At 37.5% G+C, this 17,563-nt stretch overlaps 1 long non-coding RNA gene across 1 annotated transcript; it reads left to right on the top strand.

Annotated features, from left to right (window-relative positions):
* Positions 1-6,776: 6,776 nt before the first annotated feature.
* On the top strand, positions 6,777-16,613 carry LOC126070249 (uncharacterized). Its single transcript, XR_007516177.1, has 3 exons — positions 6,777-6,846; positions 10,296-10,403; positions 16,471-16,613. It is a non-coding gene; the product is annotated as an uncharacterized LOC126070249 (long non-coding RNA).
* Positions 16,614-17,563: the final 950 nt, after the last annotated feature.

The following is a 17,563-nucleotide window of genomic DNA, read 5'->3' as shown; positions in this document are numbered from 1 at the left end:
CTTGAAAAGCTTGACAATATGGGGACACTCATGGATTCTCTTTCTGATTGTCATCAGCTTTTTTGGCAGTAGCCCCACCCTGACTCTGTATTTAAAAAATTACCCATCACTATTCATTTACAAACACTTAAAACACACTAGAACTACTCCTTACCATCTTTTTGTTGGGTTAGCATTTTTTTAAGTATGTGTAACTTTTTTCTTTACTCATTTTTCATTTCAATGGTGTGCCACCACAAGGTAAGACATAAATGGAATCCTACTACTATCTTTAGGAATCTGGCTAGCTTAATAAGTGCTGCCTGTAGGAGACAAAGAACATTTTAGATGCAAATGATGATGTTGCTGACTTTATCTTATGAGGCTTGCCACAGGGAAAAAACTAATGTCTGAATCCAAGAAATCACATTCTCTACCCAGTTCTGGTAGCAGGATGTTGTACTAAAAGAAGTCACTTTAAATTTTAACTTTAAATTAAAATTAATAATAATAAGCATTATGACTTTTTTTTGTTTTAATCAGTGGCAAAAGAGCAAGAAAGAAAAGCCTCACATCACATGTTCCTATCAATTTCACTCACCAGCCACCCAGTTCACACTCTCTACCTTTTGAAACATTGATTCTACAAAGACCATGATAACTACCACAGACATATAGCACAGATTTAAAAGCGATTTCTGGATAAGCAGCATAAGTTGTTTGAGGAATATTTCAAGAATGATTGATGTAATTGGTGTCACTGGATTGCATACTTGAAAAATGTCAAATTGGCAAATGTTTGTAATTATGTTTTTTCAACAATACTAAAGATGCCTACAAAAAAAAAAAAACAGAATTTAATTATAGTCAAGAAGAAATAATGTAAAACAGGAAAAGTAGAAGGATTGCTAAAAACAAAAAACCAAACCCAGTGCCGTCGAGTCGATTCCGACTCATAGCGACCCCCATAGGACAAGGGTAGAACTGCCCCATAGAGTTTCCAAGCAGCGCCTGGAGGATTTGAACTGCCAACCATTTGGTTAGCAGCTGTAGCACTTAACCACCACACCACCAGGGTTTCCAAAGGATTGCTATGTGATATTTATTGACGTTCATGGTTACATGGAATTTTCTAGCTACCCATAAAAAACTTAAATTCCCTCTAGTCTCCTTGGCAAGTGATATTCAGAATTTATTTTGTCATGTCATTTTACTTAGGTTAAGTTGAAATCTGAGCCCCAGTCCTAGCTGTAACCCTTAAACCATACAAAACCATTTCTCATAGAAAGACCCCATGGCAGTCATTTGAATAAAGACATCTACACATGCCCTCTGTAATTTAGGCTAAAAAAAAAAACATTGCCATTGAGTCGATTCAGACTCATAGCACCCCAATACACAGAATAGAACTGCCCCATATAGTTTCCAAGGAGCGGTTAGTGGATTTGAACTGCCAACATTTGGTTAGCAGCTGTAGCTCTTAACTACTACACCACCAAGGTTTCCACTCTTAAAACCTTTTGCTGATCACTATAGAACCTGCTTTCCATGCCTCTTCTTATTCTTTTTATGTTCCTTTGAACATATTTCAACTGGTTACCATACATAAATCAACTCATATGGATTGCACTGTTTTTTAAAACTGGTAAATATGCAATATATGTAATGCTGTTAACACATTATTTATTTATCTATAGCTTTTTATTTTTAATTTAAGCATAACCCACTAACCCACTGCCGTCAAGTCCATTCCGACTCATAGCGACCCTATAGGACAAAGTAGAATTACCCTATAGTTTCCAAGGAGCGCCTGGCAGATTTGAACTGCCGAGCTCTTGGTTAGCAGCTGTAGTGCTTAACCACTACACCACCAGGGTTTCCAATTTAAGCATAGAACCCTATATTTATACTTGTTACCTTGTTAGATTCTACCCGTTTGTAGCTTTTTTTCCCCTATCAATATGTTTACCATCCAGCTCTGATTTGTGTTATTGGTAAGAAGACTTTGTGATGTTTTTAGAACTGAATTTTTTTAACATGTTAATATATATATATATTCTATATATATAAAATAGGTGTAGTTTTGTTATTAATTTATTTGTTCCACAAAGAAACTGTAATAATTAAGTTGCATGTGTCCTTAAAGAGAAGATTAGCATACCTGATTCTATTTTCTGGTTGGTTTTAATTAGGAGTCAATTAGTGAAGGAGAAGGAAGGAAGACCTTTTTTACCCTCAATAGGAGAAAAATCCTAGAACTGGAAGGGATAACAAACTATGTAACTGAAACAGGCTGCTCAGCCATATCTTGAACAGTACCTGAGCCAATTTTTTTTTTCCTTCTTCTTTCTCTTCTTTCCCTCCCCTAGCCCACCCCTGCCTCCAAGTAAGGTCCTGATGTTAGCTCCCCAAATGGTTAAGTGTTAACCAATGTTTCCTTTAGGACTGTGGAAAACAAGTGATACTGATCTAAGCCTGTCAAATAAGAGGAAGGATGGCACCAGCTACCCCCTGAGCTGATGGGATAATGGCAGGAAAAGATCAACATGTTTGAGATACAACCACCAAAACCAAACAGAAGAAAGAGAGTGCACATTCCACAAGTCCCTAAAACTTATGGCCCCTTTTCCCTTAAAAACCCGAACCCATGGGTAGTCTGGTGAGACAGATGACTTTAGGAGGAGATCATTCCCCTCCGTCTCCAATGGTATATCTAATACAGCTCTTGCTACCCACCTCACCCCTGTCTCAAGAATTGGCTATTTGCGGCAGGCGGCTCTAACTCGCGAAATTGCGTAACAATTTGGTGGCCCATAAAAAAAAAAAAAAAAAAGTGGCCTCGCTGCGGGGCCCGGGCCCGATCGACAGTTCTCCTACCAAGCGGCCGCTGGGGACTCTGTTTGTCCCCGAGGCTGTCCCCGACCCGGGCTTCCCTGCGGCGTCACCGGTCCCCAACCGCGCCAAAGAGGTGTGTGAAGGCAAGACCTAACCAGGATCCTGAGGCGAGTCGGCGACCCTCTCCCTGTTGCGCTCAGGGCCGGGCGGGAAGGGCGGATCAGCTCGGCTTCCGGAACTGGACCCGGGCCCTTCGTTTCTAAGGCGAGTGGCACCTTGGATGACTGTCTCCGTGAGTAGGATCGCAAGGAGGGACTCTTGGTGACTCTAGAGCTGGGCAGGCATATGTGTGTGTATCGGCGGTGGGTTTTTGTGTTTGGATGGTTGTCTGTCTCTGGTTGGTGCACCCTGGTTTTGGGGAGTGGGTATAGACATCTCTATTGGTTTAGATGGGGTGATTGAAGCCCCTCCACCTGGCATTGGGGATAAGAGGTATCTGGAGGATTGAAGTGGAGATTGAGACATTCCTAGTAATGTGTTAGACCTCACTAAGATTATCCTCGTTCCCCTTTTCCCTTCTGGATTGTCTGGTCCGAGAGTTCTGTTTATCTATTCATCTTATGGGTGAATCTTATGTGTGACGGGGGCTGTCTGGGAGGTTGAGGCTGCCAAGATCACCTCTGTAACCTGGCTGGCTGTCTGAGAGGTTGAGACTGCAAGATTATCTCCGTCGCCTCTGTCTGTGTCATACGTGTAATTTATGTGTGATGCATAGAAAGTGACTGGTGAAAAAATGTATATTCAGAGTGAATTAAGACATACTTACAGAGACTCCCAAAGATTTGTTGATTGGGCTAAAAAAAAAAAAAAAAGGAGAGATGCATGCGGAGATCAGATTTTCAGTCTAGACTGGGATTTGAATCACAATACAGAGAACAATCAGAGCAGAGTGTTAAGATTTTAAAAAGAGGTTCTCTCCCAGAGCTCAGAAGACTCTTGGTTGCAGTGTGTGAGACAAATAAATTTCTGTTAGACTAAAAGAAAAAACTGGTGGTATCAACTACCCATAAAAATAGAAAACCAGGTTCTTGAGAATAGTTAGACTCAATGAAAAATCAAGAAAACATACTAAGAGATTCACCCCTAGGATGCATCCTTAAATATTAGAAATTCTGAAATTCTTTTCTTACGATTGAAAAAAAAAAGAAAAGGCTTCAAAAACTGAAAGAAGTATAGGGTTAAAAATCTCTTGGCTAATAGAACTGACCTGCCAAGTTTACTCTAACTGAAATAAAGAGAAAAAAATTATTATCTTTTGCATTTCAAAATGCCTAGGTGCACTTAAACTTATATAAATGAATTGAGATGACTACCTCCAGCCCCCAGTCTCCCTAACTAAAAATTGATAGATTCATTTCCAAAATTGCTAAAGAACTTTGGTACTTACTGGGCAAATAGCCTTTCAAAATGCCTAGATCAATTTAAACATGAGTCAGAATGAATCAGAAACGACCTAATCTTGTCTTCTACCTAGAGTTAAAAGGCAGGTAGGGCCAGGCAAGATCAGGCCTTCTCAGCCCCCAGTCCTAGTCTCCAGGATCCTATAGCTCCGGAGAACCTTTTAAAAGATTCCTTTCAACTAGGTAAAAACTCTTTTAAGACAAAAGATAAAAAAATTGCTGTTTTACTGTAGTTATCAGAAACTGGGCGGATCCCGATTAAAAAAAAAAAAAAAGATACTGTGTAAACAAGTCCTCTCTGTTGTAAGAGAACTTTAAGAAGCCAAAAAGAAAAATACATATGTGTACATTTAGGTCTGCTAATGAGTGATTTCATTTTTCCCAGTTAAGGTGATGTACTATAAGAGATAAAAAAAATACAACAAAAAAACATTTAAGAGGTTTATTGAAAAAAAAATTTTACTTAATAATGGTCAAAAGTTTTATCTGTTTGACTGAAGTTAATGGTTTAATTTATGAGATTTTTAAGCACTTTAATGTTAAATAGCATATAAAACAAAGAATTAGGTTTATCACTGTTAAAATAACAAAACTTTCTTTGGTTACTCAGTTAAAGAGTTAATCTCTTCTTTGTGTATTCTACTTCAAAGACGAAAAGGTTCAGTCTGTCATTACAATAAGATTCCTGAGTTAGAAACCAAACAATATGGCCTTAAAAAAAAAAAAAATTTAAGGTTTTTACTTTAAGATTTTTGGTTAAATAAAATATTGTTTCTTAGTAACTTATGATAAACTCCTGACAAGTTGGGAAGACACAAAATTTTAGAACGTGTTGTTAAAATCATGAGAAGTGCCTGATTCCTTCTCTTTGTGTTAAAATTTATAGGTTGGTATTTCCTCTCGTGTTTTTGCTTAATATTAGGCAACAAATGATTGCTAACTTGGTTAAAACTTTATTTTTTTGAATCTAGCAACATCAAAACCAATAGATTGAATGAAGAATTACTCTTCAGGTATTTAGAGACTTGATAATCTTAGAACGTTCTTGGGCTATCCCGAGTATATGGCATTATGTCACAAGATTATTATGCGTTACATTGGAAGTTCTTTAAAAATATGGTTAATGTTATTATTGCAAATATTTTTATCTAAAGTTTTTTTTTTTTTGTAACTGATTTTATTTGGCCTTTATGTTATGCTTGTAATTAATTTCTATCGGGTCTTTCACTATAAGGAATTATGTTTATAAATTAATCATGACCATGTTAAGTTTTGTCATCTACAGATAAGTTTTTACTTTACTGATTTTCTGAAAACATTTGACCAGAATATCTCAACTAAAAAAGATGGACTATATTGGACTTATGAAAAAGACTGTGACTGGACTCAATCAAGATTTCTAGAACCTCTGTGTAGAAGCTGATGGCTTTACAGACTGCAGTGGATCCAGGATCACTTGCAACAGAAGTTAACTACGTAAGACTGAGTAAACAAAACAATACTATGGGTTTTAGGTGAGAATATTGCTGATGTTTTAAGGTCTTTCTTTCTGGAAATAATAACTTAAGGTCCTATTTTCTAGATATAAGAAACCATTTTCCTCTTTTCTCCTAAATTATCTAACTGATGGGTTTAGTTATTTTAAAATTTGAATTAGAAGTTCCTGTTGGTAAACTTAAAAAAGTTGTAAATATCATAACCAGAAAAGTGTCTGAAATTTGAGCTATGATTGGTTCTACAGATTAGAATAGTATTAGACTTTCTATTAGTTCTCTCAAGGAATATTTTGTGCCTTAATAAATGTTGCTATATTTATATTAATACACAGTCATAAGTTTTACAGAATATGGTTGCTGCAGAGGCACAGAGAAAACAGTTACTGATGCTACTTATACATAAACAAACACCTCATGAGATTTGTTTCCTTAGTTGGAAGACCTTAGGGTCATGGTTTCATTGATTATTTCAGAAAATTGGTCTAGTATGTTTCTATTCTACCTCCTGATTTGCTGTATGGTGCCTGAGATCTTAAAAACCAGATAGTGCCCAATTACCATTTATTGAACATTTTTGATCAGAGATTCTATAACGAGATCATGATCCAAAGGAGGAAGCCATGAGAGAGTGTATATAATTCTCCTGAAATCCAAATTTCTGACTTTCATAGAGGTTGGGACAACCTACATAGGCCATCGCCTTTGGGTGTCCTTCTGAACCTCGAGCCTTGAGAAGAAAACTGATTCCTGAAGCCACTTTGAGTCAAACAACTGTCCAGATAAACTAACAAGACCATTTTGCTCCGGGCATTGTGCTTTTTTTATAAAGAATTCAGTCTATTTTGAAAAACTGATTTCAAAGATCAGTAAATAGAGTTATATTTAGGGTAAATCAGTAATCTGTTTAATCAGTGTTCAAGACAATATTGTGTAAAATACCCTGCTAATGCTTTTAATCAAACTGTTATCTTCCTGCTATACAGAAAATTATGTAACTTAAAGAAATCAGGTTCTCAGAGGAGATCTACCTCATGGCTCAGACTCCATTTTGTCTTAGACTCCACCTTTGCTTCTGGGTAAGTGACCCATGACTATTAACAGGTAAACCAAGGAAAGGCAGGTTGCCCTCAGGAAAAACACTTAGTATGTTTTAGACAGATTAACCGGAGGCCTCCAACAGGGGAAGCCCATTTTGTACTACTTGCTAATCATGTATTCTTTAATAGAAACTTGTTTTTCTATACCTTCTGTTTTCTTTAGACAAACTTTGAGTGCCCTTATAGATATATTTTTTTGGTGTGGTGGATCCAACTATACTAATTTAAATGATTCCTTTCTAACTAATAGTGAATTTACATGGATAATCTAGTTTGGATTCCTGGTGAATGTTTGGCAATACACTTTGAGAACTTTAAAATTATCTTTAGGTATTCATAGTAAATACTGGAAAGGTAATGTTAATTTGTTATCCTTTGTAAAATGAGAGAAGAAAACCCATTGGTCCAACACTCAGGGGATGGTTGGTAATGTTAATTCCTACTTACGGCATATTTGAATTAGAGGAATCTTTAAGAAATTTATCAATCACTATGGGACAAACGACAGACAAATTTGCTCGTGGGATGGAAACACAGCAGTGATCAAGGTGACATGAAATAACAAAATAGCCTTAAATTTTATTTATTGGTTCAAGAAAGTGTAATATGTGCTGTAGCAAATACCTCTTGTTACATTTAGATAAATAACACAAGAGAAGAACAAGATATACAAATAGAATTGGACAACAAGTTACTTGGTTACACACAGTAACACCCTTACAAACACAAGATTTATTTATGCTACTACAAGTAATATTCTTAGTCTACATCCTGATAGTATTAGGCATAATAAAACTTAACCTTCTATTGTCTTACATACCTAAAGACAAAAGAAGGCTTTGGGTTAAAATGTTGATGTTCATTGAGTTTGCTCATTTTAACAATACGATTGATGAGAACATCGCTTTTAAAATCCTGGTGAAGAACCAGATGGTATCCGGTGGAAAGCCAGCACCGTGACTTTAAAGAACCTGCCGTGGTCGCCATCTAGGAACTTGACCAAGTTCAGGTATTGATTATTAAATGTGGCATCTCCAATCTCCAATCAAAAAGAAGGAATGATTTAAGAAATAATATTAAAGTCATTACTCCCTGTCCTTGAGCATAGAGAATGTGACCCAGCTGGAGCTGGGCTTACAAGAACTCACAGGGATGCATCAACTGGGCCCTGAGGTATTAAAAAAAAAAAAAATTGGAGAGGTATACAGACAATAAATAGGATAATCTCAGAAAATGTCTTTTAGAGAACCTTTCACATAAGCCAGAACACAAAAGACTTTCCACTCTTACCTTTTTCTATTACCATCTAATAAATAGAAGTTCGTTAGATCAGTGAAGACCCTCCTGACTGTCATTACTGAAACCTGTACCAATGATCGTTAAGAATGATGATTCAAGATACAAAATCACAGTTTCCAGTTTGTGAAAAAGTAAAGCTTTCGATAGTTTTGCTCATTTTATACCCTTCAATATTCTTAAGACTTGAAAAGACACGACTCCAGCAACACGCTTGTCTGCTTCCCACTTTTGCCTTTTTAAAAAATATGAATCAGTAAAAAGACTTAAGTGGCTATTCAAGAGACAAAACAAACAAAGGTAAATAAGTATCATAAAAATAAGTAATATAAAAGTATTAAGAATTGTTTTCGCTCTAGCCCTTTTACTAATTTCTATTTTAATCTTTGCTTGTGTTGTTCCTCTCTCCAGATAAGCTCATGTGTCTAGGTGTATGCCTTAATGAGTTGGTGCCTTCTCCCCGGAAGGGTAGAGTCATTTCAAGTGATTCAAAAGTTCCAGCTCCAAATGACGGTTGCTCAGAAATTTCAACCCATCCCCCATCAAGAAGAGAGGCAACAGCCTAATAAACGGCCACTGTAGATACAAGAGAGATACAGTGGTTTAACGCAGACAACACAAGAGTTCCACTTCTCTAACCCTTAGGCCTCTATGCCCCCATCCAGCAGGAAGCAGCTAGAGAGACACGGTGCCCTGTTTCCCAAGATTGAGAAACCTGCAACAAAAAGGGGGGATTGAAACAGGCTGCTCAGCCACATCTTAAACAGTACCTGAGCCAATTTTTTTTTCCTTATTCTTTCTTCTTTCTCACCTTTCCCTCCCCTAGCCCATCCCTGCCTCCAAGTAAGATCCTGATGTTAGCTCCCCAAATGGTTAAGTGTTAACCAATGTTTCCTCTAAGACTGTGGAAAACAAGTGATATTGATCTAAGCCTGTCAAATAAGAGGAAGGATGGCACCAGCTACCCCCTGAGCTGATGGGATAATGGCAGGAAAAGATCAACATGTTTGAGATACAACCACCAAAACCAAACAGAAGAAAGAGAGCGCACATTCCACAAGTCCCTAAAACTTATGGTCCCTTTTCCCTTAAAAATCCGAATTCATCCGTAGTCTGGTGAGACAGACAACTTTAGGAAGAGATCATTCCCCTCTGTCTCCATATACCGGTATATCTAATACAGCTCTTGCTACCCACCTCACCCCTGTCTCAAGAATTGGCTATTTGCGACAGGTGGCTCTAACTTATCCCATGCCTGTCCACTTCACAGGTGATTCCTCACAATATGTCTGCTATTTTTGGATCACCTTAGATAACAACTTGCTTGTTTTGTTTTTTAACTCCACCAGGAAGTCTGGAAATATTATCTTCCCCAAATAATACTTCTAATGACATACTAGACTTAGAATCACAATGTGAGGAAAATCTTATGTCCCATCTTTGTCCTGTCCTTTAATTTCTTGAACCACCACTAACACAAGATCCTGTGTACAAAATGGCTTACCAAAGACTAAGGGATAACTAAAGGAAAGTATACCACAGAAGGAGTAAACTTAACACCAGATGCTAAATGATACTTCTATGATACAAAGGAGATGGTAGATAGAGAAATAGATAATATATAATGTGAAGAATATAATATATATCACACACATACATAGACATGCATAAACAAAATCTTCATGGGAACGTACAAAATTGCTTCTTGGCAGCATGGAAAAAAAGGGGATCATCCCCTGTGCTTAGATTTACAGTCTAATGCTTTACCCAGCCATTTTACCTATGTTCATCAATCGTTGACTATTTTCACCTAATCACAAAGACATTGGAACACTATATCTACTATTCGGCGCCTGAGCTGGAATAGTAGGAACTGCCCTCAGTATTTTTATTCGAGCTGAACTAGGTCAACCAGGCACCCTCCTAGGAGACGATCAAATTTGTAACATCATTGTCACTGCACATGCTTTCGTGACAATTTTCTTTATGGTTATACCAATTATAATTGGAGGCTTCGGAAACTGATTAGTACCTCTTATAGTTGGAGCACCTGATAGCGGTCCCTCGAATAAATAATATCAGCTTCTGACTTTTACCCCCATCTTTTCTGCTTCTCTTGGCCTCCTCTGTAGTAGAAGCTGGTGCCGGCACCCACTGAATGGTCTACCCACCTCTAGCAGGAAACCTGGCTCATGCGGGAGCTTCCGTAGACTTAACAATCTTCTCACTTCACCTTGCAGGTATATCTTCTACTTTAGGAGCAATTAACTTTATTACTACAATTATTAATATGAAACCCCCAGCCATATCCCAGTATCAAACACCTCTGTTTGTATGATCCATCCTAGTAACAGCTGTTCTTCTATCCCTTGCAGTCTTAGTAGCAAGCATTATTGTACTGTTAACTGACTGTAACTTTAATACTACCTTTTTTGATCCAGCAGGAGGAGGGGATCCGATCCTATACCAACATCTATTTTGATTTTTTAGACACCCTGTTGTTTATATCCTTATTCTGCCAGGCTTCAGCATGATTTCGCATATTGTCCTGTATTATTCAGGAAAAAAAGAACCATTCAGTTATATGTGAATAGTATGAGCCATAGTATCAATCGGTTTCTTAGGCTTCATTGTATGAACCCACCATATATTCACTATTGGCATGGTGTCGACACTCAAGTGTACTTCACGTCAGCTACCATAATTATTGCTATCCAAACCGGCCTAAAAGTCTTTAGCTGACTAGCCACTCTCCATGGTAGCAACATAAATGATTGCCGGCCATAGTAGAAGCACTAGGGTTTATTTTCCTATTCACAGTGGGAGGCTTAACGGGCATCGTACTCACCAACTCCTCACTAGATATCGTTTTACACTATATCTATTATGCCGTGGCCCGTTTCCACTATGTACTATCCATAGGTGCAGTGTTCGCTATTATAGGAGGGTTTGTTCACTGATTCCCTCTATTCTCAGGATATACATTAAATAATACGTGAGCTAAAATTCATTTTCTAATTTGTAGGTGTAAACCTAACATTCTTCCCTCCACATTTCCTTGGACTATCAGACATACCACATCGATACTCCGATTATCCCGATGCTTACACTTCACGAAACACTGTCTCCTCTATAGGATCATTCATTTCTCTAAGAGCAGAAATCTCAATAGTCTTTATAATCTGAGAAGCTTTTGCCTCTAAACGAGAAGTATCAACAGTAGAACTCAAAATAACTAATGTAGAGTGACTCAATGGCTATCCACCCCCATACCACACATTTGGAGAGCCAGCATACTTAAAAGCTAAAATAATTGTTCGCAATTTGGGAGAGGGGGCAAAATTTTCCCAGGGAAAATTTGAAATTCAGCAATATTCAAAGACATTTTTGGTTGTCACAAAAGAGGGAGGGAGGATGTTGTCAGGGATGCTGTTAAATATCACATAAAGCACAAGGCAGCCTCCACAACAAGGAATTAGCTGTCAGTAGTGCCAAGGTGGAGCCCTGGTGGCACAGGGGTTAAGAGTTCAGCTGCTAACCAAAAGGCCAGCAGTTCGAATCCACTAGCTGCTCCTTGGAAACCATATGGGGCAGTTCTACTGTGTCCTATAGGGTCACTGTGAGTCACAATTGACTCGACAGCAACAGATTTTTTTTTTTTTTTTTTTTTGGTTTTAGCACTGAGGTAGAGAAACTTTGCTGAAGAATAACACTACAGAGACTTCACCCAAATGATTCTGGATGGGGTGCTTTGGCCTCCCATGTTCAACCACTCCAAAGTGTACCCACCAATGTGTTATACTCAGAAGTCTTCATTTGCACTTTATAATTTATTAACAATAATTATTCATCCAACCAAACAAACATACCTATATACCTGAGACAAAAAATAAGTTCTAAGAAGTAAAAAAAAATCAGTTTAAATTCACATTAAGAAAGGAAATATGATTCACTAAATAAGTGACAGTGTATTAAGTTGTTATCCAGAACAGCTTCAACTTATTTTTTCAGTTTCTAGATAATTAATACAAGCCATGCCAAAAAGGACACCCACTACCATGTCTACTGGTGACAAGCTTTTGTTGTACACAAATTAATCAGGAGAAAGAAATTATAGTTCTTTCTTTACTTTGGGCCAAGTTAGGTTCTTAGGTAGAATGTCTTATCTTCACTGATTTCTGTAAGCAGAAATGAATATTATCATGTGAAAGCTGAACAATGAATAAGGAAGACCAAAGAGATGATACATTTGAATTGTGGTGTTGGTGAAGAATATTGAGTATACCATAGACTACCAAAAGAATGAACAAATCTGTCTTGGAAGAAGTATAGTCAGAATGCTCCTTAGAAGCAAGGATGGGGAGACTACATCTCACATACTTTGGACTTGTTATCAGAAGGGGTCAGTGTCCCTGGAGAAGAACATCATGCTTAGTAAAGTCTAGAGTCAGCAAAAAAGAGGAAGACCCTCAATAAGATGGATTGACACAGTGGCTGCAACAATGGGCTCAAACATAACAATGATTGTAAAGATGGTGCAGAACTGGGCAGTGTTTTGTTCTGTTATACATAGGGTTGCTATGAGTCAGAACTGACTTGACGATATCTAACAACAAAAACAACATAATTTATAATTTTCCCTGTGTAGACCAAACTCCAGGGAGGTGTTGGCAATGGTAGAGCTGGGTAAGTGGAGTTTCAGTTGTATAAATGTGACCTAGAGCTTTCACTGACTAGCTGTGTGATCTTGGGCAAGCCACTTAACCTTAACTTTGATGTTTATGACATTTCTAAGTCTAGATTTTCTGGTCTTTATTCAGACAATTGAACTCTAGTGGAAAAGGAAAAGGAATCATGGAATCTAACAGAAACTAGAGTACTGAGCGAGTATCCTTGGGAAAGAAGATAAATTTTTGGTCTAAATTATACGAAAGAATGGACAATAAGCATAAATACTTCTTATAATAATATGAATGTTCCATAAAGGTATCAAATTTTACAGTTTATAAAGTTATCTTACAAGCATATTGTTTTTCTCAACCAGTGAAGTTAGTTGTTATGGTATTATCTCCATTTCACAAACAAGGTAACTGTGACTCAGGACAGTGAAATTTAGAAGAAGCTAATGGATTATAGTGTTCCCCTTTTCACTAAGAAAACTATGAAAGGCAGAGATCTTTTAGCTCTGTCTCTACTCATGATTCCATTCTCCATTGTTTTGAAATCAATCATACATCTCTTTTCATCGTTATGATCTCACTGGAGTGTTTATTACTGGTTATATGGGCCTTTCTTGTACTTAAAATATTAAAACATACTATTTAATTATCATTAAAGTTCATAAGTCCATGTTGTTAGAATCTGCAAATCTTTCTCCATTAATTTGGAGATATATGTATATATGCTTTGATTTTGTTCCTAAGTTGGTTTTCTAGAAGAGCTTTGATTCCTTCTCTCTCTCTTTTTAATACTATCTCTATCAACCTTTCTCTTTCTGTCCAGAGCACTACAATTCTATTTCTTTAATGACTGAGAACTGGGATTTATGTCTTTGCTTTTTGTGTTCCCCCCTTTCTAGGAATCTTCCCAGTATTTTTTTCCCCCTTAGTAGGGTACACTTTTATCAGTTGTTACCTCTTAATTCCCTCAATCATCACTCTGCTTTTAATAAATCACATTCAGATTATTGCCATTTTCTCCTTGTGGGTCATTTCATCTTAAGTATCTCTCTACTTCTCATTCTGCATATCTCTGGCATTTTCTTTTTAATGTTTATTTAGCTAATATTTTTTGACTGAGTACTATGAGGTAGATACCATTCAAGAAGTTGGGGATATGGGGATAATGGAGACATCATTTTACCTTTGCAAATTTCCCAAGAAAAAATGGGAAGGAATAATTAAATAAACTATAATTTTTTTCTTGTAGGATTTTCTCCCAGTCTTATTCCCACAATAAAACCTGACAATGGCTTTCTATTTTCTATTGCATAAAATCTAGACTACTCTGAAAAAATGTGAGCCCATCCATCATACCCATCATAATCAGAACCCATCATAATCTGGACCCATCGTACCCATTAAATATTAGTACCTCAATTTTAGCCCAGTGCTTTAGGAAAACTTAAAATTGTTCTTGATTATTTTGACACTCAGTCTTTTCTCATGTTTCTTTGATCTTCATTTATTTTTTCTTCAACTCACCCTTTAATCTTTTCTATCAATCTTTTTTAAAATCCTTCTTATATAAAGTGTTTTTTCCTTCAATTACCACGGTCTGTTGCCGTGGCTCAAGGATGTGTTGGGCATCTGCTATATTCACATACTCTGCTGTCAGGTGAGATTATAAGACTCATTCAACAAATGTTCACTCATTAGAGGCAGTAGTATTTAGCAGAGAAGGGCACAGGCTCTGGTTTCAAATTCTGCCTCAACACATACTAGCTGTGTGTGATCTTGGACAGGTTCCCTAACTGAGCACAGTCTCCTTTTCCTTATCTTAATAAAGAAAGAAAAACCATAGAACTTTGTCACAGGTTTTTAGTGAAAGTTAAAGTGCTCATACAGGTAAAGCTTAGAAAAGTACATGGCAAATAATAAGTGCTACAAAAGTGTTTGCAGTTAAAATGTTAGGACTATTGCTATTTAAAATCACAATGGGCAATGAAAGTCTTATGATGAGTGCTATACATAGAAAAAAAAGATATTACACTCTCTTTCATCAAAGACATTAATTTTTGTTGGGAAAATAGGAATTGTTAAAAAATTTGAAAAATTATTTAATTCCAATTCTAATAAGGGGTACAAAGGAAAAAGAGAAAATAATATGGGAGAGGGACCCTGAGAGAGTTTGAGTTCTCAGGAAAGCCTTCCCTAAAAAGTGAAATAAGCCTTCAAAGATAAATAGAATAGCAGGGAAGAAGTTATTAGATTATAGGTAGAAAGGAACACATCTACAAAAGTCCTGATGGAATATGGAGAAAAACACATTCAAGACAACAACAAAAAGACTTTTGTGATGGAGCACACAGTGCAAGGAGAAGTATAGTGAGTGATTAGATCAGAGAGCAAGAAGGGGATAGACCATGCAGGAACTCTCACGTCTGGTAAAGAGCATCCTAAGCATTTCAAACTCAGATGTGATCAGGTTTGTGTGTTCGAAAATTCAGTCCACCTGTAGTATTCTACTCTGCCCTATAGGGTCACTATGAGTCAGAGTCAAATCGATGGTAAGGGGTAATAGGTAGTGCGCAGAAAAAAATGCTGTTGTTTGCCAACGAGTCAGCCCCTGACTCATGGAGAATCCAGGTACAATGGGATCAGACCCCATCGTGTGTTGCGATCCAAAGGATGTTCATTGGGTGATATTCAGAAGTAGGCTGCCAAGCCCCTTTCTAGTCTGTTGCATCATAGCAACATACAAGCTTCCACTGACAGATGGGGGGTGGCTGCATATGAGATGCATTGACTGGGAATCAAACTCAGTTTTCTCGCATGCAAGGCAAGAATTCTATTACTGAATTACCACTATCCCCACAGAACAAATTAGAGCCAACAATAACATTCTCTGGGGGAAAGTAAAACTATTTGTAGTAGATCTCTTTTTTTTTTTTTTTTTAGGAGTTGCCATGTCATTTATTGAAATGAAACAAAACAGGGAAAACACATTTTTTAGTAAGTACAGTTTGTTAAAATATACGAGGCAAGGGAAAGTAAAAATAATTGAAGAGGATCACTGTAGGAAAAATTCTCAGGTCTGGGACCTGAAGACCTCTGAGAAGGGCAGCTGGAGAACTTCATGTTCTGAGGGGAAGGAGACCCCCCACGCCCCCATCCCCATTCCCATTCCTATCCTCACCCCCGCCCCCATCTCCCTTTTCCCCTCTCACCCGTTTTGTCCCACCAGAAACTACCAGGATGCCCTCAATAAAATGTTGAAGTTCAATTGTCACACTCTCTCCAAATACAAAAAGCAATTACAATTCAACATAACACAGATACTTGTGTGCAAAGTTATGGGGAACGGAGACATTGTACAAAAAGTTAGGTTAAAGGTGATTTTGTGGTTGGTTGTGTGTGTATTTTGTTTTGTTTCAAGGGTGTGGCTCTTCCTCAGTCACCTGAACTCAGCAAAGACATGGTTATCTTGATGAAATCGCAACAGCTGACCCATAGTAAAAACTGAAAAATTCTATAAAACGGAGAAAAAAAAGCATAATTACAAAAATGTCACTGCTTCCTCCCTCTGCATTTTGCTTTTCTAAACTCACTTTTTGTTAAGTTTTTGATTTTTTTTTTTTTAATCCAGAAAAGCAGACAGTAAAACTACTCCTGGAAGAATTTACAACACACTGCATGAGTGTCTGTGAAGCAGAGGGACTGGAAGGGCTGGAAGACTGGATGGGAGTGGTCCCCTCCCTTAGTCACTGGATTCTTACTGTATAACCAAGAAGCGGGACAAACTTTGGGGGATGAGAGAGTGAGAAGAGTTACAGATGACACTAGGTTTCTGACTCGGCCAGTGAGATGGAAGGAGGATCCATTCATCAAGGTAAAATATACAAGAGAGGAACCAAACATGGAGACAGTGGGAAGTGGGAGAGGCAAGAGAAAGTGGAATATGTGAAGAAACTGTAAGGCATCATTGAAAATCTAGATTAAACAATTTAGAGGCATGCAGATCTGGAGCTCAGAAGAAATATACATTTGAGACCTATTAGCACATAGATGGTAAGTAAAATCAAGAAATTGGATGTGCCTGGCTGGGGAAAGTCTAGAATGTGAAGGGAAGAGCTTTGTGGACTGATCCTTCAGGAATCTTAACAACTGAAGCTTGGATAGAGGAAGATGTGGGAAAAACAAAGACCAAAAAGGAATAGGCAGAAGAGCAGGAGGATAATTAAGACACTATACTGTCAGAAAAGTGGAGAAAAGAGAAAGCATAAAGATGAAGGCAGAGGTCACAAGTCAAATGCTGTTGAATGATTAAGTAAAATGTAGATCTCTACACATAAAGCCCCTGCCCTTAGACAACTTGCTGTCTATTCTAAACCATTTAAGGTCTATAATCTTGCTACTCAAAGTATGATCAATAGGCTAGAAACATCAACATTACCTGGAGATTCTTTGAAGTGCAGAAGGTACCATCCCAGACATGATAACAAGGTTTCCTGGTGATTTGTATAACCATTAACTTTTCAGAATACTGACCTACACCATGCAATCCAGAATATAATAATATTTCAAAAGCTCCATGACTACATCATAAATTCTGTGGGGAAAAAATATGTTTTTGTACCTAAATCTCTATCTATCTATCTGTCTGTCTGTCTGTCTGTCTGTCTAAACACAGGGGCCGACTGCAGAACAGACCATCAATTGCTCCTGTGCAAGTTCAAGTT

The sequence above is a fragment of the Elephas maximus genome, chromosome 2 (genome assembly GCF_024166365.1).
Source record: "Elephas maximus indicus isolate mEleMax1 chromosome 2, mEleMax1 primary haplotype, whole genome shotgun sequence".
In the NCBI taxonomy this organism is placed as follows: domain Eukaryota; kingdom Metazoa; phylum Chordata; class Mammalia; order Proboscidea; family Elephantidae; genus Elephas; species Elephas maximus.
Note: the sequence above shows the minus strand (reverse complement) of the source record. Positions and strands in the feature narration are given on the sequence as shown.